The 22,136-nt window shown below is 40.8% G+C and overlaps 1 protein-coding gene across 4 annotated transcripts in view; it reads right to left on the reverse strand.

Annotated features, from left to right (window-relative positions):
- RASSF8 (Ras association domain family member 8) overlaps positions 1-22,136 on the reverse strand; it is a 90,073-nt gene that overhangs the window by 30,030 nt on the left and 37,907 nt on the right. Inside the window, exon 1 of one of the 4 annotated variants that reach the window (XM_017829114.1) lies at positions 12,547-12,684. The exons of 2 other annotated variants lie outside the window; for them this stretch is intronic. The gene's annotated coding sequence lies outside the window, so the exon portion shown is untranslated. Of the gene's footprint in view, positions 1-9,966; positions 9,989-12,546; positions 12,685-22,136 lie in introns of those variants that run through there. One more of the 4 variants, XM_017829115.1, reaches the window with a different exon arrangement.

The following is a 22,136-nucleotide window of genomic DNA, read 5'->3' on the forward strand; positions in this document are numbered from 1 at the left end:
TTTTTTTTTAAGTCTCAAGGGACTGGTTAGGGATGCTTTCAGTGTTTGTTCAATAATACCTAGCAGGTGGTGCTGTAGCAAAACAAGGGGGAAACACTTTTAATTACAGCCATCCATGAAAGCCCAACTTTTGTCTCCCTACAGAAACAGCTGCAGGTTCCTATTCCCAACAAACCTGTGCATTTAGTATCAAACCCCACAAAGGAAAGTGAGCAAAACAAGGAGACGCATCAGGAAAGTGGTGTAGAGGTGGTTTAACCCCTGCCAGCACTGTGCTCGTTCTGTGAGGAGACAGATATTAGCTAATATAAATGAATAAAACCGTTAATTATATGCTAATATAATAAATAAACCTGTTATCCCAAGTTTTTCCATAGGCACTGCAATGATACTAAACAAAAAAGGAAGCCATACCACACCTCATCTACTCAGTTTTCACTTTTAAGCATGTCTGGTATACCAGCTCCCAGTTAAATTTTAAAAAAGAAAACTCCCCAGATTATTAATTAAAAAAAATGATCAGAGGGTTGGTTTTTTTCCTAAGAGAAAACCCATCAGTCAAAAAAATCTCTTTCTGCACTCAAAAGCCAGGAAAATGTTGAAGCACAGAAACAAAGTTTAAAACCCAGGGAGCTAAACTGGGACTGAGCAATCAGGCATTTGCCTTCTGCTGTCTGGTTACCAAGAGTCAAGCTGCTCAAGGTTTATCTGATGTTAATGTCTAGATTAACTACTGATCTGAACTCAGCTTTTCCAGGAGCTGCTTTCCTTCTGCATATACATCCATGGGCATCATGGCTCACAAGAAGTAATTTCTAAGTGGAGATGCTGAGATGCCTCAGAATTCAAAAATTTTGAGGTAAAAATTCCAAGAAGAATTGTTGTCTTAAAAATGTAAAGCCTTTCACCAAAGCTGAAACAAAAACCAAACCACCAATAACGACTATTCTTTAAAAAAAAAAACAACCTCAAAACTAAACCAGAAACCCAAAATAACTACCCACCAACAAAAAACCACAAAAACAAATAAAGAAAACCTAATCAGACAGCTGGGTTATTTAAGCAGATGGAGAAAAAATAAACCATGATAATATGATAAAAGAAGCTCATGTATTCAGGTAATCCCATATGGATAAAGTGATAATACTTCCAAAATATTGCCTGTAGTTTTAAGTACCAGGAAAAGGGATAACACAGGGATAAAGTGAAAGATATCTGAAAATTATCTAGAGGATTAGTGAAGACAGGCAGGGTAGGGTTTGACACAGAACATGGAATCTGATGATGCTGATGGATTTAACAGAACTGCACGTGGAGGCAGAAATGGTGCAGGAAAACTCAGTGCAGCACATATATTTGTGTGTGTATGTGTATCCTGCCCAAAAATACCTGTCCAGAATTATATGTAAATAAATATATATGTAAATAAAGTAAAACTAGATTTCAAATATGCTCGTACATTTAATAAAAAAGTGATAGCTTTTAAGAATGCCAAGTGTGTAGAGAAATAGCCTTTTGAGATGTAAGTAAGCACCAGAAAACCCAAAGAGGTTTTGATAAATATTTTCCCCCATAAAATCACATAATTCAAAGAATCTGCACAGTGTGCAAATACAGAAACACTTCAATAAGGTAATATCATTTTAATGTACGAATAAACTAAGCAGAAAAAAGTCTTTTACCAGCCAGTAATACAACAATGACTGACAAAACACCTCACAGGCCCCATCAGTGACCTCCCCTGTTTGTTCCTGGACCAGTTGTCTTCCCAAATAAACAGACCTCACATTCCAAGCCTAGCCATAAGGAACTTTGTTAATTAACTTAATACCCTAGCTGAGGGTTGAACAGTTCAGAGTTCCTGGCACAGGCCAAGCCATCTCTCCGTGTGACAACGCACACGTCAGCAAAGCATCCGACAGCTCTAATTGTTTTTCTGCCTGTCAACACCCAAAGTATTATCTCCATTTAGCAAGCCAGCAAGTGCATTTTTTCCCCCCAGTCAGCACACAATGTACAATGTCTTGTGTTCAGTGCTGATCAGGTTTGGTCATCTGTTTTCCTACCATCCATCTTTAAAAAAGAATGGACTAAAGAGGGGCACCGTGTAATAATGGAGTATTTGCTGACACTTCCAAGTTTGAAAATAACATTCACCAAAGCTGCAAATGATCCCAACAAAGTGTCTTTGAAACAGTTCAGGCTCAGGGGAAACATTCCCTGTTAATTTCTTATAGGATAAATAGTTTTAGTAGACTAAATAGGGATGAAGAACCAATAGAAGCCTGTGGTAAAACAACGCGCAGGGCTGAATTAAAGGAGTGTGTGAATAAAAGGGTTGCCCAGGAAGGTGGTGGAGTCACCATCCCCGGAGATGTTTAAGGAAAGACTGGACTCAGTGCTCTGGTCTAGTCAACATGGTAGTGTTTGCTCAGAGGTTGGACTCTGATCTTGAAGGTCTTTTCCAACCTCAATGACTCTGTGATTCCATGTGCCCCACAAGTGCCCATGGGATTCTTTTGGGGACCTGTCACCAGGAACATACACATCCAAAGTGGAAGATCTATGTGCTGAAATCACCTTATAACTTCTAAGCAAAGCTCTCCTACAATAGGTTAAAAAAAAAAAAAGAAAAATAAATCTAGGACTGTTTTGGTTTCTAGGCCCATCCATTAGAAGTTTAAAGAGAGGTCTGAAAACCAAAAAACCTTCTGGCAGTGTGCCTATCTCTGCTTCCCAATTATAGCTCTGTAACATTCTCTTATCAGCATTTGGTTTTCCTTCATATGTATTCAGTTCTTTATTTGCTGACAGTTAACTTGTATATCAGTAATAGCTTATTTGTCTTTCCACTGAGGGCCACTCTGACAGCCCCAAATATATTTTTTGACCTGAAGTCTCTGTCCAGAATGCACATGGTCCTTTTACATGACAGGAGGCAAAATAATCCTTACCTCCAACACTGTACAAATTTCTTTCTGAAGCCAATGGAGGGGGTTGGAGGAAAACATCTCACTTGAGGTTTCTCCATCCCGTAAGTTCAAAACCAGTTCGTTTTATGCACAACTTCTTATTTTAGCAATGACTGGGAATAGGAATGCAAAAGTAATTTACTGAGAGGCACACAAGCCAAAGCACGCCTCTGATCACAGCTTTTCCCCAGCCTGTCAGTCATCAGCTCCACAGTGACACGTAGTTCTGACTAGAACCAAGCACTGGAAATCTGGCATCCCCCAGCTACTTCTTCCCTCTTCTTCCCTTTTTTTTCCCACTACCTTGCCTGAAGCCTCCTCAATTACCATGCATTAAACATTTTCCCTAAATTCCCCTTTCATCCTAATTGGCTGATGGTATCTAACTGTTTCAGATAGTTGTTCAGTTTTCAACTGTAAAGAAAATCCAACATACACATATACACACACACAAATACAAATATATATATATATGCTACTATTTGGCTGCCTCTCCACAGCTAGTTTACAAAATACAGAAAAGGCTGAAGCTCCACAGAAGACAGGCAGAACTAAGTACTCTATTTAAGAAACAAATATTCCAAGCAGATGTTTACAAACACCTTCTCGTAAGCGTTAAGTCACAAGAAACCCTGAGAGCTAAAATTAAGATGCTGATTTCACCTCATTTCTAGGTTCACACCACCTGAAAGCATCATGTACCTCAAATCAGAGCTAAAATCCTGCTGCAGAATTTTGACCAGCCAGTTCAGTAACCTTCTGTAGCCCAACAAGGACCCAGCATGTTGTTTAGTACACTTGAAAGTCAGAGTGCTTTCATTTGTAATTAGCTGTAACCAAACATCATTTGGAGTTTGGCATTTACCCTTTGTTTTTCACTCTCTGTGCACTATGGCCAAGTTGTGCTCCTTGTTTTTCCCTATTATGACACGAGGTAGGGCCCTGGACAAACAGGCAGCTTATTCCACCCAGGCTGGAAGCCATTCATTAATAAGAATAGTTAGTCCATGCTAGTAAGGCTTGGTTAGAAAATACTAAACAAACAAGTACAAATAAGCCAGCCCAGCTACCCAGCTAAGAAAGAGCTTATAAACCATACAGCAGAGCATGATAGTGCCCTCCCCATGAATGGGAACATATTTGGCAGGTTTTCCCCACCCTAAGAATCCTGGTACAGAGCAAAGCAATGTTTTTCCAGATGGAGATGACTGCAAATACAGAACTGGCTGCTAGAAACCAGCTTGCTAGTATTTTCCAAAAAGTCTCCTCCCTTAGAGTGAGGAAGAAGAAATATCCTACAAGACATGCAGCTTCCCACCAGTAAATGGGCAAAGATCTTTCACTGCAGGTTCAAATCAAAAATATCAAGTGAAGGTCTTCTGTACACAGAATTTTATCAGAAAGGATGAGGGGGTGGTTTTGAAATCAGTGTACAACTTTCTTTGAAAAGCGAGTGTTTATACAGAGGTAGCATCCAAATTTTTTTTTGTGGGACTAACACTCGTGCAGTGTTATTGTTTTGCTATTCCAGAAGAACCCTCTGAGATAATGAGCGCTGCTTAAAACAAACAAACCAGAGGTCCCACAACCATGAAGATGACAGTGTTGAGAACGAGCTCGAGAGAGACTTAAAGACCAAAGAATTTTCCTCTGTTAGACTGGCCAAAAGATGGTCTAACACATGTCTGTGAAACAGGCCAAAATCCAGGTGCCACAAGTGATACCCAAACACACACACAACCTGTGAGAGGACAGGACAGCACCAGTACACGAGTTTGTATAAACCTTACAGTACAGGAGGTTGTTTCTAGCAACTGTGACTGCAAGAAATTGTGCCTCTGGATAACCCCAAATCCCCCAAAAGTCCCAAAGTCGCAGTTTCCCAGATAAATTACGAGTTGACTTCCATCCAAGAACCTTCAACTGCCTCGAACAGGAACTCCTGCTTGCTTGGCAGTTTCTCCTGGTGCAATACAGCTAACAATTTGGTGGGAAAAAATGAGGGAAAGAAACAGTGTTTTGAAGCAGGGGATGCTACAAGTGGTATTTTGCATAATTACAGAACATCCCCAACCTCTCCTTGAGCTACAAATCTCTCCTTGAGCTGCAATCTTTACAGCACAGAAAAAAACAAATTGTCAGTCTCTCTTCTCTTTGTATTGGTGAGAATTAGCCAGAAAGAATTAACTTGTTTTCTTTTGGAGGTGAGGGAGTGATAAGAGGAGGCAAAGTTTTCATCCTGGCTTCTTCTTGCCTCTTTCAAAGATACATTTTGTTAATGGCAACTATCAGTTACCAGTTGAAATAATTCTTCCACCTTGAAAATCGTATTTTTATCTTCAGTGTTTTAATTTTCAGAATGATCTCTGACTTCAGCAAGCATGTTTGCCTTTAGGACATCTCCCTCCTGCACATGATCACAGATTGTGTCTAAAATTCACATGCCTTCATAGAAAACCAAGTTCTGGCCCTCTGTCACAAACACCTATGGATGGCTGGAGTTATATTGCTCTCAAAACCTCTCACAGTCTGTAAGACTTATATCTTGACTCAAGTTTGGAGCCTCAAGGCTTGACCCAACTCTGCTCTGAAACATTTTTCAAATCCCCACAAAAGATCTGAAAGCAAACAAGCCAGCAGGTGAGCCAAGGAAACAGATGGCTTATTAAAGTTCCTTTGTATTTGGTCACTGCTGAGAACATAACCTTGCATTTTTAACAGTAAATTTCACACTCTTGCACTTGAAATAATTCAACAGGAACAACAACTCTGAAATTAACACTCTCCTTTCCCTCAGTTTAGATATAAAAAGCATCTCAACTCCAAACAGACTTGAGGTACAAAAACGCAAGCACATTTTGGAAATGCTGACAGCACTCAAGTCAGAGTTTCAAGGATCTTTGCTTCTAACTAACTAGATTTCAGTTAGAGAGTTTCCCGAGCAGAAGTTTTAAAAGTTAAGAGCATTATATTTAGGATATGTACCAGCAAATCAAAACAGTATCTGATGTAGGGCTTCTTTCAGCTCTTGAGATAGGATTTACCTTGATACAAGTCTGAATTCGATTCAAGCAGGCTTAATCACTAAACCCAACCCTGAATCTATTTCAGGATTAGGACTGAAGTATCACCTGCAGGTGGTTTTGCATGAAGCACTTCTTCCCCTCACTCTGTATTCCAGCTTCTATGAAATAGAACTGTCAATGTGAAACAATCCCATCAGAGATGCTGGAGTGAACTGACCCATCTCAGACAGGCTCACTGCACATCACTGTTCTATAAAGGGTTGGATCACAGAATCATGGAATGGTTTGGGCTGGAAGGGACCTTAAAGATCATCCAACTACACCCCCCTGCCATGGGCAGGGACACCATCCACTAGCCCAGGTTGCTCAGAGCCTCATCCAACCTGGCCTTGAACACTTCCAGGGATGGGGCAGCCACAGCTTCTCCAGGCAACCTGTGCCAGGGCCTCACCACTCTCCCAGGGAAGAATTTCTCCCCAATATCCCATCTAAACCCACTCTCTGTCAGTGTGAAGCCATTCCCCACATCTTGTCACTCCAGGCCCTCGTAAACAGTCTCTCTCCATCTTGTGGGCTCCCTTCAGGTACTGGAAGGCCACAATTAGGTCACCCTGAAGGTCACCTTCACTTCTCCAGGCTGAACAATCCCAGCTCTCCCAGCCTTTCCTCACAGGAGAAGTGCTCCACCCCTCTAATCACCTTGGTGGCCTCCTCTGGACTCGCTCCAACAGGAGAGCTGGAATTAGCACAGCAGAGGTTAAGGCAGCAGCTGGGATGCATTTTGTTCTGTGCCAGAGGAATATCCTTTTCCACATGCAAAGGAGACTGCACAGCATATAAATGCTGAGACAAATAGCTCGAAAAAAGTCATGTGCATTAAATAAACATCTCATGATTCATCATCCCAGTCACCAGGCATACATTTACTGCACTGCAATGTCTTCCAAAGCCGTGTAAGTATTTGTTCCTCATTAGTATGAAACATATAGTGCATTTGAGAAAGCAGCTTTATTACACAACACTTTATTAATAAACAGCAACATTAAGTGCAAGTTACATCTATACATCTCTAATATGGTCTAAATAGTGTGTGGGAGTGAAAGAAAACAAGAAAGCAGAGGAGTAACAAGCTATTTCATTGTAGGGGAAACATTCATACAAAAGCTACAAAATACACAACTTCAAAGGTGCCTTATACCTTGAGAGGCCCTCGCTTCAAAGGAGAGAAAAGAGGTCATTGTCCCAGCTGGCTCCAGGGAAGGCACAGCTCCACCCACTCAACTTTTCCCCTCACGTTTGTCCACAAACACACCCCGCTGAGGGACTGAAGACATCAGTGTGCAATGCCAATATTTACACTGATGGCAGTAAGATCATCAGCTCTGTTTTGGCAAGAACTGCATTAACCCTTGGTTTTGTAGGGCTGATTCTGCTCTTTACACTTCAGTCAAGCCCACATGCAGCATTTGCCATGTTTTGTCATTCGACTACAATCCCACTGAGCCTCAGCTGCGAGAGAGAGGTGTTCACTGGACTTAAATGTGAACTGAGGGCACATTTCAGGAAAACACACTAAAATCCCATTATATTTCCCACATTTTAAGGTATGAACCCAAACACAACACCTTCCCCCTCTATATTTTGGGGAACTTTGCACATAAATGAGCCCACGCCTCCACTTCGATGCTTGCACTGAAGGATGCAGGAAACAAAATGCATCTTACAACTGACATATCTACTTGAATTTGCATTAACTGAAGTTTCTAAAGTCAGTTAATCCTATGATTTAAAGCCATGGTACTGCAAGACTACCGAAATCTCACTGTAATTAAATGCAATTCCTAAAACAGAAATAAGGTGAGGCACTTTCAACTTAGTCAACATAACTGCTTCAAAAAAATTATAATCTCAAAGTTTTATTCAGTGAGCAGCTACATTATTCACTAAACATTACTTAAGAACTTCCAAGTCATTCTCTTGATAACCTAGAAGAGTCTGCAAGACAGAACAGAGCTTATTTCTACAAGGCGTCTTTAAATTGTTAATTAAGATAAATGAGTGGGGGGAACCCATCACTTTCTAAAATTTACACTCGGCTATGCTTGCTTCTGTATTTCCCCAGGCACAAAAGACCTATAAATAGAGAAGAGAAGAAGCAAAGATGGACTCAGATGGATCACTTAAGTATTTCCCCTCTCTAGACAACTGTGAGCTTGGTTAATTTTATTAGAGCAAAATCTGAGGTAATCTTCATGGAATCATAGAATGGTTTGGGTTGGAAGAGACCTTAAAGATCATCTCATTCCAACCCTCTGCCATGGGCAGGGACGCCTTTCACTAGCCCAGGTTGCTCAGAGCCCCATCCAACCTGGCCTTGGACACTTCCAGGGATGGGGCAGTCACAGCTTCTCTGTGCCAGGGCCTCATCACCCTCACAAGAAAGTTTCTTCCATATATCCAATCTAAATTTGCCCTCTTTCACTTTGAAGTTCCCACAGTTTTCAGTTTGAATTGCCACAGTCCTGCTTTCAGTGGCAGTGCTAGAACCAGCTCCAAGATAAGTCTACACATCTTTGGCCACACTTCCTTAAAATGGATGTGGAAGTGAATGCCACCAGGCGGTGTGTGCTTAGGTTCTCTATTCAGCTTATAATTTCAGAGAAACTTATGAACTTCACATTTTCTAAAGCACTAATTCTCTTTAAGTTTGGCTATAACTCACTAAGAGGTCCAAAACTCACTGGGAGGAGCGAGAACCGTAGAGATGAGCAACATCCCCTTGGAAATCCTACAACCATCACAGAATTCAGAGAATGACCCAGCAAAGAGCTCTTCAGGACAAACGGGATTCTATGCCAAAAGTCTGACTGCAATTAAACAGAAGTCACAGTCTGCTATGCCAATGGAAAATGGATGTCAGGTCAAATTCAACACAGCAAGGGAGGGGGGAAAAGGCTTTAATTTACCTGTTCCTACTTTCTTTCTCTGTTGCAACAATTTTTAAACTAGCACAACTTTCAACTTATTGATTCCCCTCTGTGTTTCCAGACAGCATCTACATTTTGTTCCTTTCTGAGATACAGCCATTCATTACTGGCCATGCAGTTCCAGGCTTTCATCTCTACTCTTAATGACTACATCTTCTTCCTCACTGCACCCTCAGCCACCTCATCCAGAACAATGACCTCAGGACAGATTTCTGGAGTCAGCAGACCTGTCAAAAGCAGAGAGCACAAAGCAGCCCTCCCCCTTCTCTAGTACATCATATGTGATCCACTTATTTTCCTTCAGGAAGTCCTTCCTCACTCATCTCTGCCCTTCTCGTTTCACATGCATTTTCCCAAGTGAACTCCTGACACTTTATGGTTCATTTGCAAAAGTCACCTCAGACACACCATAGAGGAGAAACTCTGGTTAAATCTCACTGTCCTCCTTCAAATTCTCCCTTTTAACCTACTTCTGCAGAGTGCCTGCCCAAACCCATGATGATGAGCTTACTCTACTCATCTCCATGTGTCCTACACACCTTGGACAGGGCATCCCTTTTTTGGGGGGTGTTCTGTTGCCTTTCAGGGAGGTCAAGACAAACATAGTTCTGATGTAAAGAGCTGGAAAGTACCCAGAAGATGGGCAAATTAATCAAGCCTTTTGGAAGTGAGCTTGTCCCTCCAGAAGGAATTTTATCATCATTCCTCTTATCACGATGGATCTTCACCAAATGTTTCTGAACTTATGAGATATCTGAGATGCCAGACACTGGTACTGAAGAAAACACAGTCTGGAGAGCCACCAGGAGCAGTGAATGAGTTAATAGGCAGGGTTAAGGATTTAGAGCTGTGTGAGGGATCTTAACAAAAGGAGCCTGGAAGTGGTTGCTCGGATTTCTAGTCTTTATTGATGTGCAGCTATGGAAGTGTACAATCCCAGGTAACCTTAGGAGAGCAGAATGGCTTATTAAGCACAGTTACCTTGCAAGCAATCCAAACCCTGGAAAGAACTCAAGGGGAGGCGTTCACAGAAAGTTTGTGCTGATCATAAGCTAGTGAGCAAATAAAGATTAAAATTACCAAAATATAAAGCATTCATGAGCCCAGACATCTAAAACATGACATTTAAACTTAAAAAAACAAACAAACAAAAAAAACCACACACAAAAAAACCCCCCAGCACCCTCTCCCCTCCCCCCCAGTTACACAAGTACCAGAAAAGAGAATTAAGGGTTGGTTGGTTGGGTTTTTTCTAATGAGCAAATTGAAAAGCCACATTAAACATCCATGTCCAAATTGCCCATGTGCTTCTAAGTGTCTTTATCAAAAAGATGGAATCCATTCCCCTGAAGAAGATATTAGGCATTAGCAATCCTGGGGAACAGTTCAACAGTCTGTGTCTTGGGCACCTTTAGCACAGAGTGCAATAGAGTTTTATATTATATGAATATAATGCAGGCCTATATTAAAAAAGGAGGGTAAAAACCCCAGAACCATTCAAGTCCTTGGGACATCTGTGTTGCTGAAGAGGTGACACTAAAGGCCTATAGTTTCAATAGCAGCTACTTTAAGATTATTCATATAGCACATGTTCCTGTGTGTTTCAAATGTTCAAGGGGCTTTAATTTCCAGAAAGTGCTGAGGCCTCAGGCCCTGCAACTTCAATCGTGTCAAACACCTCCGATGGAGTTGCCCAAAACAGATGTACTCCAGTGACTCAAAATTTTGATCTCATTTGCTAAAGATCCCCATCTTCTGTTTGTTTTTTTTTTTTCTTCAAGTTTTCACTGCATGCCTTCATTTTAAGGGCAAACAACTTTTATGTTAATTATTGAGTGAGCTTCAAGTTTTCCAAGGAACCCCTGGCAATTTAGTCACCTAAAGAACACTCCTCCTTCTTTCTTCTCTCCTCCTCTCAGTCACGGAAACAGTTGTTATGATTAACTTTATACCAGAGTCCATTATGTAATATAGAGGGAATGTTTGCAATAATTTAATGGTTATCTGCTAGAAACCAAGCATGGAAAACTGGGCATTGTCACGGCATTTGCAATGGCAGTTCTTTGCATTTCATGATCCCGCTTCTCAGCATACCCATGTCCTTTCAAAACCAGGAGAATTGGATTGCCCAAACCTTTATCATTTTAGAGTGGAATGCTCTTGTGTAAATTGTGCACATAAAGTGGCACTCCTCTGAAGGGAAGGCACTGGAAGAGACACGATTATTTATCATGTTTGTTTTCTTTCCTAATGAGCTCATAAAATAAAGCTTAATTTCCAGAGGATGTTGTCCCATAAATTTGAGGGACCCAAATGAATCATAACAGCTACACACTGGTAACTGATAAGAACGAGCTCATCACAATGTTTCAATCACAAAGTTTTGATTGGTTTTCCCTTTTTGCTTTTAGAAGCAATTTTATCTTTTGAAAAGATAAAAAAAAAAAAGGAATAAACCTGCTCTCACTGGTAGAAATCTGGTCCCCTGATTAAAGATCACAGTAAGGTCACTTTTAATGCATTTTTACCATAACCTGAAATTGAGTGCAATTCCCTCCTCGACATACTGACCACCCTAAACTTTGACCTGGAACGTCTACTCTCATTGCCTGAGAATTCCTCTGTGTGTTTGCAACCAGCACAGTCAAAACTGGACAGCTTGGATTTCTTTGTAAAATGAAATTGTGTTGCACACGGATTGCAAGAAGAACAGCACAACCAAAAACTTCCAGCTCTTATTTTCATTCCCAGCCAATCTCTGCCTGGAGAGGAAGCTTTTTTTTTTTTTCCTTTCACTGCAATATCTGCATTCTTTGTAGGTGGTCAAGTCCATTGTTGTCCCAGGGGAATAAAGAAAAATTCTATGCATGGAAATTTAGGAGCTTCCAGCCCTCTATGTGGGAGTAGTCTGCAAAAGAGAGAGCCTTTAATTAAAAACAACTTTGGAGCTAAAGTCCTGCTTGTTCAACTGTTTTCAGTTCTTCCACTTACAAAAGCTCACTGGGATCCTAGAAATAGGAAGCCAAAATGTTTAGGCTGAAGTAACAAAATTTGAGAGCTTTCAATGTTAGTAATACATTTTTTTGCTTTAGTAGTGCTTTAACACCTGGTGTATCCTAAGAAAGCTATTCCCGAAATATTTGCTTTCACAAAGTTAAGGCAGATTCAACTGCAACATACAGCTATGCTCATGCAAACTCATGCCTTTTACCAGAGAAATAATAATTAAAAAAAGGAGAGAAAACAGTATCACTTTATCTGAATTCCACTGCTGGAGCTGGGGTCACACTGTTTCCATGTGGTGTATCCTGCACTTTGCTGACAAGCAGCAATCTAATACAAGGATTCTGAAGCCTAAATCAACATCACTGTAATCCACCACCAGCTGAACAGAAACTGCAGCGCTCTGTCAAAACATACTTTTAAGGACAAACATGCTAAGAAAACCTGCAGATCAGACGCCAGCCCTGCCCAAGTTCTAATGTTTTCTTCCACATGCCATCAGCTCCCAAATATTACTCCTGCAGAAATGCAAAAGCAAATGGGAGTACGAGTTCTTACCTGCCATCAGAACACATATTCTTCAAAGTGCTCATGCAGCAGGGATAACAGTGTCAGAACAGATATCTGAGCAGCATGGATTCAGGCTTGAAACCAAATTCCAGCTGATAGTACTTCAGCATCCAGAAATTCAGAAATCTGCATTTTGAAAGCAGCTGCTGGAAGCAGCTCTGCAGGGTTACATTCTCTGGTACAGACAGACCAAGAGGAAGACTTCCTCACAGGCATGCTGGACATGGCTACAACCTTTCTGGGCTTCAGGAGTGGATTTCAACAAAACCTGCAGGGCCAGAGCTCCCTAGAGTGCAGCCAAAGGAGAGGGGGAAATATCTGGGGACAGCCACCGAGCATCACGGTGCCCAGGGACGGAGGCACCTGCAAATGCACCTCTCCCTTGTTCAGGCTCTTTGGCCAGGCCAGGTGAAGATGGGGAATGTTCACAGCTCAAAGTCCTTCTCAGGAATTTTAGTACCTAATTCTTCCCTTTGCATTTGCACACCAGACCCAGGGATGAGGAGAAGACTGTGTGTAGCAGCTCAGAACATTTACCCCTGAAATGGGAGAGTGGGGTTCTAGGTCTTTCTTTGTTTGAAGGGCCTCAAACCCCATCTTCTACTTTCAGGTAAGTATTATCTTAGCTGATTGCATCTATCATTCCTCTTGTCATGAAGCCAAGAATACCCCCAATGTACATTACACTGCAAAAAAAGAAATGCAAGTGGGATTTTAGCTCTACAAATCCGGTAATTAAAGGCATTCTTATGGTATGGAAGAATTTTCAGTTCTTAATACTGCTTACAGACTTTGGATTAAAAAAAAAAAAAAATCCTTTCACAGAAATGCTTACACAGCCCTGGCAGCAAAGATGGGAACACAGGAGGCTCTCACTGTAGGTTTCCCATGGCACAGGGAGAAAAGTGTGCACCAGGATCTGCAGAACAGCACTGGGTGCATGGTTAAATTAACTTCCAGAGGGTAAAACACAAAAGCTCTCTCTCAAACACCCTAAAAGACCAACAAGGACTAACTAAACCCAGGACCAGATGCATATCCCTGCATCAGTTACTTAAAGTTAAACCTTCATGAAGCAAATCCCAATCATTTTAGTATTCTCAAAGGATTAAGCCAAAAGAGGGAAAAAAACTGAAAACAGACACACCTTCACACTAAATAAACTCAACATATAACTCACTGAGAACCTTTTAGATTTTCTGTATTTTAACATAATGAAATATACCTCAGGGACAGTAAGGTTTGAAAAAAGCACTCCAGTGTATCAGTCTCATTCTAGGACATGCTTTGGACAAGTGTTGGATCATCTCAGTCCAATCTCAGAAGTTCTCTCTATCCTAAATTGCTCTGGGATTCTCACTGCCTGTCAGCACATAAGAACAGGTTACTACACACACACAAACTGGGAAGTCAAACAGCCAGTGTTTAGCTTACCTGAAGCAACATTTAAGCTATGGATCAAGTAAGACTGTTCAAATGAATCAGCACCACAATGTGTTAAAAAGTCCCCACATTTCAGCATCCAGGGAGCAGTGGGATCAGTTAAACTTTCAGTCCTTTTATGCTAAAAGAGAACTATTAGGATTTCTTGCTTCTGCCAACACTCCTTATGATGTTGCAAGACGAGCAGAAATGTAGAGTGTAGTACAATATAATTGGTGGATAACGTTCAGGCTCCACATTTTTTGCCTCTTTTTTTTCCCTTTTTAAATTCCTTGCAGAGGTCAAGTTGCCCTTCAAGTACTTTATGAGACAGGATTTCACCTTGAAGCCCAACTCGAGTTATCTAATCTATGGTTAGTTTTAACCTTGAAGTTGTCTCTGTCAGACAGAAGTGCCAAGGATGACGCCTTGGCCCAAACACAATGGTAAAAAAAAAATAATCACTCATTTTGCCAAATGGAGGAGTCCACCACAGAGCAACATTATTTGTACCCTCGCTGAAAAGACACCAGATTCCCCCTAAAACTTCTGAAATAGCCCAGCATGAGGAAGTTTTTCTTAGCATACAACTTATCAGAGCTGCACAAAACTTTAACCTACTTACGTTCTGTGATGTTAGTGCCACCTCACTGCCAGAACATGTGGGAAGAGACTAAAACTGCATCAGCAAAGGTGTAGACTGAGCTTCAGGTTCCATAATCCTTAAACTGGCCTCAGGCAATACCTGTGTAGAGACTACAGGAAACCTCTTGCACAGGTCAATCTACAGTCTCAATATTTAGCCAGCACTGGCACTCAAAAATCCCCAAACCCCACACTCTAAATCCCCTGCATGATCCCAAGAGAACATAAAAATCAGCTCACAGGCCATAATGACTCATTACACACAGGTATTCACTCACTGCAGCAAGAGAAAGCTGAAGAAAATGGGAAACACTAAAACACAGTGTAAAGCCTAATTAAAAATAGGAAATCTTAATTCAATTCAAACCCGGTCCAGCACAAATCGTTGCCAATGGAGCTTGTCATGTAAAACCGTCAGACAGGCACAGCCTCTCACTCCATGGAGGAATCCATCCAAGTAGGACAAGTGTCAGGTGTCAGGAGAGAGTACTGAGGGAAAAATTTTGTTAAATAGCAAATGTAATGAAAACCAAACCCAACTGCCAAGGGAACACCGTGGCACTCCAGCCCTCCTACCTTAAAACCAGGGAATTCAGCATCACAACCACTTTTCCAAGCTTATCAAGGCATACATGCCCTGTGGTTTTGATACTGAAGGCGAGATGAGATGGCAGCTTTAGTTTAGTTTTCAGTCTTTAGGAAGAACCAGTGCTGCTTGACTTTTATTTTCAAAAAAATAAACTGCCCCCAGAACCCCCACCATCTTATACATTCCTAGAAGCTTTACAGTGAGTGGATACCATATCCATGTGACCAGTAAGCGCTTTATCTCATTATTCCTAAACTTCTGCAAGCTTGTAAGTGCAAACTTAGTCCATAAAGCTTTGCTGGCATAGCCAGGAAAAGGACTGTGCTGTTATAACTTATGCCTTTATACCCATTTTATACCCCCGTAGAAGGGTCTGCTGAGGCTCAAGGGCATATTTTACCATTGCTATGCATATCTCAGATTTTGGGGTTGTTTTTTAATATCAGAAGTGATGGATTCAATTCAGAATCTCTGTCTAACACAGCAGACTTCACATGTCGCAGTAAAAAGAATCGAAACCACTTGTGACATACTATGACACACAGGTCCCTTTCCATGTTATTTTAAAATCTCTGTTTTCCTTTACCTGAAAAGCATTTCCATAACATGGAAGTTAGGAGCACCAAGACAGTAAAGAGAAGTTGGTGATTTAAGTAATTCTGTAGGTACTTCTGACACATCTCTCAAGAAAGTAAAGGCATTTGAGATTCCACTGTAAAACTACATTTTCTAGATAACCTCTAGAAAATAAAGTTCTCTCTTCAGTTCAGCCACAGCTTTTGCATCAGCTGCATACAAGGGCAAGATTTATATCTCCACTTGGATTTGAAAATGGAAAGTTTAATATGTTACTCACAGAAAATCTGTATTTTCTTCTATCTCAGACCACACGAGCTGTGAGATGGAAATTGCTGCTACTTACAACTTATTTTTCTAGGGATTCCCCAAATTCTCATTTAATTTTTGTGTTTGTACAGTGAAGAAAATATGAGGTTCTTTAGCTATGAAGATGGTAAAGATTCACCCCTCACCCTTTACCCTCCACTCAAAAAATCTCCTCCCCCAAAAAAACTCAATCCTCTAAAGAAACTTAAGGGTTTATTGAAGAGATTGAACCCTCAACTGCACAATACACTCCTGATGTTCTTTTCCTTTGTTTCTCTCTAGTAAAACCACTGTACTTGTTCTACAAGGTTAGTGTTTCAGACACAAAATAAACAAGAAAGAAGGATATTTTTTCCTCATCAAATTCTGAAGCAGATTTCAATACCAAGATGTGAAATAGTCTTAAATCTCTCACCAAAAAGCTTTCATTATATATGTTCATCAGAAGTTTACTTCTAGGATTTTTGAGGGATTATTGAATATTACATATAATATTACATATTTTTTGTGGTATTCCAGTCAACACTTTATGCTTATGTGAAAAAGATGATAAAAGTAGGTGTAGGAAAGAGGGAATCACATGTTCTGAATAGTGGGCCAAGATTTATGACTTTATCTGACAAGGACTCCCACACTGCGTTGTGCTTCCCAATCAATAACTTACACAAACCCTCCTGAAAGTCTCTGATAACACTGTGTGTCAAAGATGCTTCTCATGTCCTCAAATAACCATGTCAAAATGCACATAAAGCGTGTAAATACACCCAACAAATTCGGAAAAAACAGGCATTTCTGTCACATTGTAGTCTGAGAGTCTGTACTACCACGTACATTTATTTGTGCCTCCAGCTTGCACTGCCTGTGCATAGGCAAAACCAAGAGCTGAGCCAGAGCTACTTTCATCCAGATTATACTTAGAAATACTTTAAAACGGTAAATAAACTTCAATCATTACAGGACCATCAGCAGAACAACAATTTTCAGCTTCCTGACTATGTGCCTACTTCAGATGCAAGTCTTCTAATATTTATACAAGGATTTGTCCAGAGACAACAAAATAACCTGTTGGTTTGTGTTACAGAAAGGGCACTAACAGCATTTTCTCTTCAAGTAGCATTACAGCTATCTGACACTGTCTGAGCCTCTCTAAACCAAGATAAAAACATAGAGGAGAGCATTATTTTCAGAGGAAAAAAATCCAAACCTATCCACAAATGACCATCACCATACAGTCACTCCTCTTCCATTTACTAAAAAACCCTCTGCTTGAGCAGAGTAATTATTATCTGCTTTCCTTTCTGGATGGGCAGGGTTCTAAAAACATCTCAATAAAATCTAACAACTTTTTCCAGCATGGAGAAGAGGAGAGGGCCATATATACACACGGTAGCTATGTTAATCTCTTTTTACCTTTTATATGATAAAGGTTGCCAACAAAATTAAACATCCATTGCCCAAGCATGCTCCAGAACAGGATATCTCCGTTTCAACTAACAACAGCAAATTACTGGCAATATACTTTATGATACTAAATTAGTCTAACAGTGATGGAGTCTGTACTTTGCAAGTAAAGTTCTTGGACGTGGTAAGAGAAGATATAGTGCCAATCTTTATTGCATAATCTATCAGTTTACAAGCTCCTGTTTTCCACTCAAACAAGGAGAGAGCCCCAAGCCTAAAGAGGCTGGAACACATGCTTCACTTCATACATACTGATGGATTCACAGGGAAATTAGGCATGCACATAACACCTTTTGAAAGCAGGGATCTGGCTACAGACACCTTTAAAAACCAGCAGTATCACAGGAGGGGTCAGGTGGAAGGGACCACAGGGGGTCATCTGGTCCCACCTCCCTGCTCAAACTGAGTCACCCCAGAGCACATGGCACAGAATCTCCAGTGAGGGAGACTCCACACCCTCTCTGGGCAGTCTGTTCAGTGCTCGGTCACTGAACAGCAAAGAAGTTCTTCCTCGTGTCCAGGTGGAACTTCCTGGGTATCAGTTCCTGCCCATGGCCTCCCATTGCTGGGCACCCCTGAGCAGAGCCTGGTCCATCCTCTGCCCCCTCCCTGCACACACTGACACACATGAATGAGGTCCCCTCTCAGTGTCTCCTCTGGAGGCTGAACAGCCCCAGCTCCCTCAGCCTTTCCTCCCCAGGGAGATGCTCCAGTCCCTGAATCATCTCCACAGCCTCTGCTGGACCCACTCCAGGAGCTCCATGTCCTGAGGAGCCCAGGACTGGACACAGCACTCCAGATATGCCTCACAGGGCCGAGCAGAGGGGCAGGAAAGTGAAATAAAGTTATAAACTCCTAAACTAAGTTCTGACTTCAGACTGAGTGCTTGCACTTCAAGTACATAGTTTTTCTCAAGGAAATGCCCAAGTGCACAAATGCACAGACCAATTCCTTGCCAACACCCTGGTTTAAGAGATATTTATCCCAAAAGTATGAAATGAGTATCTCACATGCCCTAAGAAATTGTGCCAATGATGAGGCTACAGGATTGTGAGGAAAGCCATTCCAGACAATCTCCCATTTCACATGCACAACTAAGGTGTTCCCTGAACTCCATGAATACCCCAAAGACAAGGCCCTCAAGAGGGAAAGGAGCAAACTGTTTCAATGTACTCAGCTGAGGAGATGCAGCTTAGACAACCCTGCAGTCTGGCTGGGGTAGAAATGCCAATTCAAAGACCCTCTGGCAAGGGAGAGGCTTTGACCTTACTAAGAAGTGTGCTCATCACTTAAGCAAAAATACAATGCAATGAGTTCTGGCAGTCTAACACTTTGCCTCCTTTCCTTCCTAACAATCCAAATTGATGGGAAAGCCTAGGGATGGAACAGGGAGCTGAGGGGAGAAAAGAAAAAAAAAACTGGGCTGTGTGTGAAAAAAAAAAAAAAAAGCCCCTTAGTTTTTAATTTTTGTATTTTGAAAAGGACTTTGCTGGTGAACTGAAAAAGACCACTCTGAAAACAATGATTGTTCTTCATCCAGGACAAAAGGACACACTGAATATTTGTTTTTAGAAGGAATCTGGAATCTTAACCTTTTGGTTTTCTTTGAAAGCACAGGGGCCTTCAGGTTTGGGTTTGGGTTTTTGTTTTTGGTGGGGCTTTTTCGTGAAGAAACAAAACCTTGCCATATGGAATTCAAAGGGATGCTTTGTCCAAAATGCAATAATCCTGTTCCAGGCGACAGGTGTGAGGCTTGGCCAGCTCTGTGACAAGCTGTGTGGTTCTACTGCTTCCTGGAGAAGCTTTAAGACTTCAATTAGAAATCTCCTCAGACCTAGGAATGGTTATATGAAAGAAACCTGAAATTACTTTTGAAAGTACAAAGACTTCTAGAGTAAAGTAAGACAGGCATTCACATATTTAGTTATGAATGACCTGAATATTAATTTGGAGGTATTTGTGAGTTTTCTGTAGATTTGACAAGTGAGATACATTTAAATTTGACTTCATTTAGCTGCTATTTTTTTCTCCTTGCTCCAAGATATCAACTACTAAAGCATGTTTCCTTAACAACGAAAACTCCAAAGGTAAACTTTTATTTCTTTAAAGTCTAGAAATTCTGGTTTTTAAACATTGCTTCCTACAAAGGATAGCTGCACAGTCTCCAGACTTGCCAAACCTTTGTGGAACAAAGAGAAAAGATTGTATCAGAATGACATGCCTCCAAAAAGCTGAGTTTCTTTCCTGCCAGAGAAAGAAATTACTAATGTGCATTGCAATTAGTGTGAAAAACAATACTATCTCTGCAGTTGCAGGCTGGGAAAACTACATTTTGATGTTTACACAGCAGTAAATGAAGTGGGAAAACTTTGAGCTACTGTTAGAAGTTGGGTAATAGGCACATTTTTCCTCTCAAATATTTAATGACAGTGAATCATTAAACACCCCTGAGGTGAGGTCTTCTGTATCTTGCTACTGCAAAGATTAGAATATTGCAGGATTCCCCAGTGATCAATAAATTAATAAAAACCAGACTAAGTCAGGTTAACTTTAAATTTAAAGTTAAGAGTCCACGGAAAACACATGATCCCATTCTTTTCACTGCTCTACAGAAAACAATCCAGGAAGTAGAGCAGTGAGAGGAAGCAAACTTTGCCAATGCTCAATAAATTAATAGGAAAAAACAAAAAAAATCTGAAATGGTTTGCTTGCAACACCCAGGGCTTGGCCAAGGCAACCCATGTCTCAAGAATCAAATATTTTTGAAGCAGAAAAGCCAGGGATTCCTGTCTCTTCATGTAAGTGGCATTTCCACACACCACCCTCCCTGTCATTCATTATCAATAGTTCTGTCCTTCTTTCCAGACATACTGTCTCCACTTACATTCCATTTTCAGTTTGCCCTTGGTTGGCAAGCAAGAGATGAATCTCAACCCTGAAAAACCACTGGTAGAATTTTAATTTGATTTTTTTTAACCATTAGACCAGTATATTTCCTCAGAACCACAGTCACAGAATTCAACTTGAAATGCATTCCAAAACCTTGAAGTACTGGTGCTCCAAATGTAAACAAACCACTCAGATGTGGATATAAAATCCAAGTTTTATGTAAGGACAGATTTACATAAGACAAAGAAAGTGAGGAAAAGGAAGCCTCACGAGCTTCTTTTCGTGAGAAAGCAAGAAGCTACATGTAATAAAAATGTAAACAAGTGAGGAAAAGGAAAGAAACAGATGCACAAGCCATGGAATCTTCAGTTTCAGCTCTGCCATCCCACCAGTCTGAACAAGTGCAACACAGATAGCAAGGAAACAAGAGGTACATTGTGCAGTGTTCAACTCAAGAGAGACAAGAGATGAAAAGTATCTCTTGTAATCCAAAGAATGCAGAAAGAGTCAAGGATCCCAGTGATATCATTGTCAAAGGAATCTTGGTGTTGTTTTTTTTTTCCTGTGCTGACTCAATCCAGACAGTAAAAGGTGTGCATGCAGTAAGCAAGGGAAGCAATGAAAATGTGAGAGGCAGCACTTTTCCTTTGAGATTATTTCTCACCTCAACCAGAACTCGCTGGCATGTCAGAGAAAAACTCTCCCTGAAGCACAGATCCTTTTAGAGAGCACACAGGACCTTGTCCCATCTATTCATTTCTTTCAGCAGATACCACCAGCAAAGATGAATGCAGTATCACTGTGCAAAAAACCTGAATGCCTCTGAAATGTCTCTCGAAAAACAAGTTCTCAACTGTATTTAAGACTTTGTGCAAGTTAATTCAATTTAGAGGGTCATCAGACCTACACCGAGCTTCAAAAAAAAAAGTTGTATTTTTGTCCACTTCTCATATTTGAAGTTGTGAAAGAAAAGCATTTGCCAAAGTCACTCCTCTGCTCTGAAATCAAGTAGAGACACAACTGAAATTTTAACTTATCAACTGAAAGTTTCATGAAGTGTAAGGGCCCCAAATCACCTACTGCAGCCCCCAAAAATCCTTGTTTTCAAAGTCACAGACACAACTCCAGAGGATCTACAACACCCAAAGGCTGTAAGAGACAGCATAGTGGACCAAGACCAGAGGTGTGATGTGTATTTACTATCATCCACAGGAATTCTCTTCCTCTCTTCAGTCTCCACAGCTGCACGGCAAGGAATTCTACAGATCTAATTCCTGCCAGTATGAAATGACCTGCTTTTGTTTGTTTGTTCTGACCTAGGTTCTGACCAGCTTTATCTGATGTTCACTGGTTCTTGTGCTGCCAGAATGAACAAAACAAGTTCTGTCTGCCTTCACCTCATTCAGCATTTCATAGGCTTCCCTCCCACATTAAGCTGGGGTTTTTTTTGGACTGAAAATCCCTAAATTGCTGAATTGCTCACATCTCTCAACTTTACTACCTTCCTCTAAGCATTTTTCAGTTCTACTGCCTTCTCTCCAAGACGAGGGAACCAGGCTGCAAAGACTATCAAAAACATGTAGGAACCACTGATTTATATACATATAATGTTGCTTTTCTTCATTGTTTTATTTATTAACACTGAATAAAAGTGGATTGATCTCTTTTTTTTTTTCAAAGTACAAAA

Source organism: Lepidothrix coronata, unplaced genomic scaffold (genome assembly GCF_001604755.1).
Source record: "Lepidothrix coronata isolate B3197 unplaced genomic scaffold, Lepidothrix_coronata-1.0 Scaffold158, whole genome shotgun sequence".
Lineage (NCBI taxonomy): Eukaryota > Metazoa > Chordata > Aves > Passeriformes > Pipridae > Lepidothrix > Lepidothrix coronata.